The following is a 5,949-nucleotide window of genomic DNA, read 5'->3' as shown; positions in this document are numbered from 1 at the left end:
ACAAAATTCTACTTAACAGGCTTGAGGTTTTGGCTGGTATAGGACTGACAAGTTCACCTCTAACACTGCCTCCCTAACCTGTGGGGTTCTGTAGGGTTCAGTTTTGGGTCCATAATTATTTTTCTTTCTATGTGCTTCCTTTAGCCAGTATTATTCAATCTTTTAGTGACATTTCTTATCATTTCTATGCCCATAACAATCAGCTGCATATGTCCTTTAAGCCTCATCAGCTGGATAGGCTGTCCAGCCTAATCCATTGCTTAACTTTCTGACTGGCTTTCTAGCAAATACCTGCCATGGTTTGCCATTTGGAGAAGGGACCGAAATCCTGGAATAGTGCTTTTATTTATAGTGAAGTAAATAAATCTCTAGTGCGCTCCCTCAACTCCTGTGTTGTGCCTTCTCCCAAGTGTCTGTACTCCTTGCTCTCTGCTCCCGTGTCTCCGCACACCCTGTGCATACTGCAGTCCTGTGGTACGCTCTCCTCCTGACGAAAAACAACAGACGCAGCTGTCAGGACACCAAACTCCAGCAGGCATACACTTAACACTAGAACCACTAACATGGAGTCTAACTCAACAATCCCCTGCCCTTAGGAGCTTCCTCATGCTCTTAAATAGCTCACCCAACGAGCTTGGCATGGTCTCCAGGTGTGGCCAGCCCCCCTAGCAGGGCCACACCCACCAGGCCTGAAGGTGCCTGTCAGAATACCACTGCACACACACATGCCTGCCTATACATACAAATGTGGACACACACAGCAGCACAATGCAGCGAAAACACATAATAATAATTGAGTCCACATGTCACAAACAAGAATGCTGTGGGCTCAAGAGCAGACTCAATTGCTCGAACTATGTACACGCACACACATACATATACACTGATATGCACACACTCATCCCCCCTCCCTTTCCAAACGCCTTCGATGCTTGTTCCCTCCTGGGAACACGACGGGTCTGAGCCCGCGCTGGAATGGTAGCGCTGGGCAGGATGGCTGCTGTGTTTGCTTCGGATTACTCCTCACCCCCCACCCAACCCTGTGGCTTGTCACGTGTTCCATAATGTTGTGCTGTGGACATTTATGTGCTTTTTTGTGCAGAGGAGTTTTTTTGTTTCCTGTTCTCATGCTGTCCTCCCAGGAGCCCAGCATGAGTAGAGGTCTCTTTTTTTCCTCTTGTACTTTCCCATTGTAGTGTATATTTCAGTGTTTTTTCTGTAACGCTACCGATCTCCGACCTGTATCCCCATGTGATGTCTGTGTTGTGTGTGTAAGGTCGGGGGGGGGGTCCTATTTCACTGCAGGGCAACCTGCACGTGGCGAATAAAGCCTTGATTGATTGATTGATTGATTTTATTGAAGGGAAAAGTACTTAAACAAGGCTGGGTCTAGCAGAAACTATACGCAGGAACTGAGGGAGACCGGAGGTCGGAGAAACGGACATGGAACACAAGGAGAACACGGGCGGGAACTTCTACAAACACAGGAGAGAGGTTTTACTGATCTGGGAAACAATTAAAGGGCTGAGGTGAGTGGTTCTAGTGGAGAGTCTTGTTCTTACTTGGAAACACCAGCTATTAGGCAGAGGAGGGGTTGCCGTGGGAGCGTCCCAGGGATCAGCTGGTCCAGGTTCCAGGGTGTTCAGAGGAGAGAGATCCACCATTAAAGCACGGGCAGGAGGGAAGGCTGAGGAGATGGTGAGTATGTAGCCCTAGGGTTCTAGGCAGACTGGAGAACGGGGTGAAAAAAGAACCAGCTCTGCTAATGAGCACGACAGGTGATGTATCTGGATAACACTGGAGACAGAGAACACATTAATCCAAGATCCAGGCAGACGGATGCCAAACACAGTGGAGGCCAAGTTACTAGTGGTAGCAAGACGAACTGGCGAGGAGTGGCAGGCAGCGCTGGCTTAAAAACCCTCCACATGGAGGCCCGGAAATTGGAAGCAGGTTATTAGCTGGCCAACTCAACCCCAGGGAATGGGCAACAGGAACCTGGACCACACCCGACCAGACACTCCCACGGCATATGACACCACACTGCTCAAGGACCCTGGGTCCCTCAGACCGAAGTTAAGCAAATAAGACTGAAAGTGTGGGTTGTACCACTTCTCTTTCTCTGACCAGCTCTGCTGTGAACTATGCCTCAGTCCTACCAGCCTTCACAGTATCTCAGAAGAAGCATTACAGAGATGCACAAAGCTAACAAATCATTTCTAATGTTACAATTGTTCGTCAGGGAAAAAAATTCTACAAATGGACCAGTAACACTACATTGGTGAAATATAAATCAAAAGTAAAAACACAAACTTTGCTACCCACTAAAATCTTTGTTCATGTGTCACTGAGAAAGACCAGTAGGGGAACACCACAAAAGGAAACTCTGCTCTTGAAGGTAAATAAGTAGGTTGTTTACAGTATGAAAAAAAATAGTTAAATGTTTAAAGTATAAAGCTATTTAAATGGACTACTTATATACTATATTTATTTGTATCAAATCCAAATTACCACTCATGGTGACATCCCAATAGAAAAATGTTTAAACAATTTATGAATTATTATCTTGAGGACCAGATAAATGTTAGAAAATGAATCAGCACATGAAACATTTACTTCAAACTATTAAGAATTTAAAATTCTGCACATCAGCTGGTTGGAATAGCTCGCAAACTATAAGCGGACATTATACACGTTTAAAATCTCACATAGTTCACTCAGGGATTAATGAAATATTCTGATTCTGATTCATTCACATGTTAAGTTCTTTAGGCTCTGTTACTGTAACCCTCAACTGTGATATGAGTTTAGCATACCAGGGATATATTTCCTTTTCTCTAATATTGGCAGTCAGGATAAGCGGTCACATTAAGCTGGTTATTAATTTGCTAAGTTAACCTGGGGTTTCCCCTGGATGTTACATGAGTCAAATGAATTACAATTATAGATGTACCAGTGTACCAGGGTTTATTCCAAAAAGTGTTCAGCTGCCAAATAGTGATTTCTGTTTGTTTTTATCTGTAATATATTTGCTTATATTCGTAGACTACTCAGCTGTATTTATTAAAGGGTTATGTAAAATTAAAAATACCTGTTTTGCAAGTATCTTAATGACTTGGTGTTTTTGTACATGCATTGTAAACAATCCCATCCGTGTTGGCCACTAAAAATATCTTTATCCTCCTAAGACCCAGCAATAAATTTTTGTCTTATCTCAGGGACATATGTCTGAAACTATCAAGCAGCATTTATGCAATCTATATGAGTAATGCTGTACTGTCAATGGGTCATCCTGGGCTTTCTATTTATGCCACATTTGTGGGGTTGTGGGCAAACAGACCACATGGACTTTCTTTTCAAAATGATGGGGATTGTAACTTCTATATTTTATGGCCACAATGTAGGTTAAGTGATACTTTTTTGCAGCTGTATATGATTATATCGCTGAAACTGTCTTTATCAATTCAATTTCAAATACACTGAAACTGCTTATTTATGTAGTATGAAAGGTGAAACCAGGACAGTGCTGCCCACAGTCAAACAGGTGGTTGTCTAATTACATCACAAGGAAAACAAGAAAGCAGAGCACAAAAACCAGAGGAAGGGTCTCATTTATGAAGATAGCATGAACACCATACAGAAACTGGATTTAAATTGTTCTTTAGCATGAGACATGAAAACAGGAAAAAGCTGCCCACAACCATCAAACCAAATTACCTTTATGTCTCTGATTAGGGCAGAAATAATAAAGCCTGTTTGAGATAAGGCTGCCACAAAAAAACAAAAAGCTGCCATAGAGGGAATGACAGACAACACTTCTTGTGGCAGCCTGAGCCCCCAGGACAATCCTGGGCAAAGACCCACACACAGCTGCTATAGCCAGGCAACTTTACAAGCAGACAGTTCAGTGAGCTGTCTGAAGCAATTCACTGCAAACAAATGCTGTGGGCAACTCCTGTGAGCAAAACACTATAAGTGAATACCACTGATAGAGCCCTAAAAATAATCATGATATTCGGAAATCATATATTATATATTTTATTGGGTTCACTACTTATTTTGGAAAGTAAAAACCACAGTGATTTAGAGGTTATTAAAATATGTTCAAGCTTGGCAAATTACTTATATATCACATAAATCATAACACACCACTATCACTTTTACTTACTTGAAATCAGATTGACACCAAAAATTGTGGAATTACATACCACTAACAGTTACTTTATTTTACACTCCCCTGATAACAGCAGACGCACTGTCACACACCAGTAAGCCAAGAACAGTGACGAAGGTTTAATGGAAGACACAAACATTTATGCAGAGAAGGCAGTAAACAACCTGCCCACCAGCTGAAATTACTTCACACAGCTTAAGAAAAAACTTAATAAAGAGGACAGCATTTGTGCAAAGATCATATCATTGTGCCACTAAAGCTGGTCAGACTGTACCCAACTCACATTATGAGCAATGTTTTTAAGTGTCCTGTACTTTCAAATGCAACATTGTATCAGCTTAACAATATCAGCAAGCAAACAACTGTTATGCCATTTGTCATATAGTGCAAGTCAAAGATCCAGCTGCTGCATTTCCCAGGGAGAGAAAAGTGCAAGATAACTTCACCCAAAGATGGAGAAAGATGTAAGAAAGACAGGAGAACAGAGGTTATTTTGAAAGATAAGAACTCCTCAGTGACATGTGATAAAGTGGAAACTTAAAGTTTACATAAGTCCTCATTTTAAAATCATATTAGATCTGTATATGGTGTTATGTTTTTCTTTCATATTGTGAAATGCCTTGCAATACAAATTGAGGTGTATACTGCGTGCTCTTCAAAGTTTGCATGAAACTACTCAGCAGTTGTGGTAATTCTGAGCAAAATAAACAGGTTTGTGTGGATTACAATGTGAAATTTTATCATATTAATATAGTAAAAAGATTCAGTTACTTTGCACACAAAAGCTGGTAGAAATGTATGCAGTATATGTAAAATCTGTACTTCTACTTAGGTAAAGAACGCTTATTCTTTGTGCACCTCTGGCACTGACTGAAAAATTACAACTTGTCTTGATGAGTTGTGAGATTTAGATGAGACGTGCACCAAAACAGTAGCGAATGTCTGTAGCAGTGAACCATGTAAGAAACTATAGCAGTATTCACGAGGGAAACAGAAAAACTTTAGACCCCATCAGCGCACGGACGTCAGAGGAATTTTCCATAGATGCGCTATTTTCTGGAGAACTGATTAGCTAGTGGGCGGTGATTTCATAGCTATTCATCTTTTAACTTCAACATACACTGCCCCGGAGGAAGTTAGATTCCCAGCAAAAGTTACAGTGGTCAGTGGTAACGTAAGAAGTGGATGGCTTTATGAAGCTTAGCAGTGCGGGCTTCTGATCATCAAGACGGAGCACTGATTAGTTAATTAACAGACGGAAAATGAAGACATCAGGTATCTTGGGCTGCTGAGGTAAATACATTTCAATCACTTTAATTCTGAAAAAGCAAAACTTATTCTGTGTCTCTTGCGTTTGTGATCGTTGCTGTTATGAGTGTTCATTTATGTTTTACGCCTTAAGAGGTAGTGCGTAATTGACGTGCGTGGATGGCTCAAAGCTGTGAGCGCACAGTCGTATCTTTGGCTCTTATCCGTAGACCTTCCTCACCATGGATTTTAGATAAGACCCTACATATTTATGAAACTTAATAATACAGATATTTCTCTGAAACAGGACAGACTATAATTGAATTTGGAGCATCAGAGGGACAGGAGGAATCCCGATACACGACGCATACAAAGTTGTGGTTGCTTCACAGACCGCCAATTTTCTTTTTTAGAGTGACCAGATGGTTTAGAGTCGTGCTTTTAGTCATATTTCTATGCAGCGATTAGAACAAAATGAAAGCGCCTCTCCATTTTTTTCTCGCGTTTCCACTCCCAACACTGTTTTT

General features: G+C 41.3%; 1 protein-coding gene across 1 annotated transcript in view; it reads left to right on the top strand.

Annotated features, from left to right (window-relative positions):
- Window positions 1-5,327: 5,327 nt before the first annotated feature.
- Window positions 5,328-5,949, top strand: part of LOC102304357 (chemokine-like receptor 1) — a 3,180-nt gene continuing 2,558 nt past the window's right edge. The window contains exon 1 of the mRNA XM_005924330.3: window positions 5,328-5,467. The gene's annotated coding sequence lies outside the window, so the exon portion shown is untranslated. The remainder of the gene's footprint in view (window positions 5,468-5,949) is intronic.

The sequence above is a fragment of the Haplochromis burtoni genome, unplaced genomic scaffold, assembly GCF_018398535.1.
Source record: "Haplochromis burtoni strain Fernald_Lab_line unplaced genomic scaffold, NCSU_Asbu1 Contig_76, whole genome shotgun sequence".
In the NCBI taxonomy this organism is placed as follows: domain Eukaryota; kingdom Metazoa; phylum Chordata; class Actinopteri; order Cichliformes; family Cichlidae; genus Haplochromis; species Haplochromis burtoni.
This window is presented reverse-complemented; position numbering and strand designations above follow the sequence as displayed.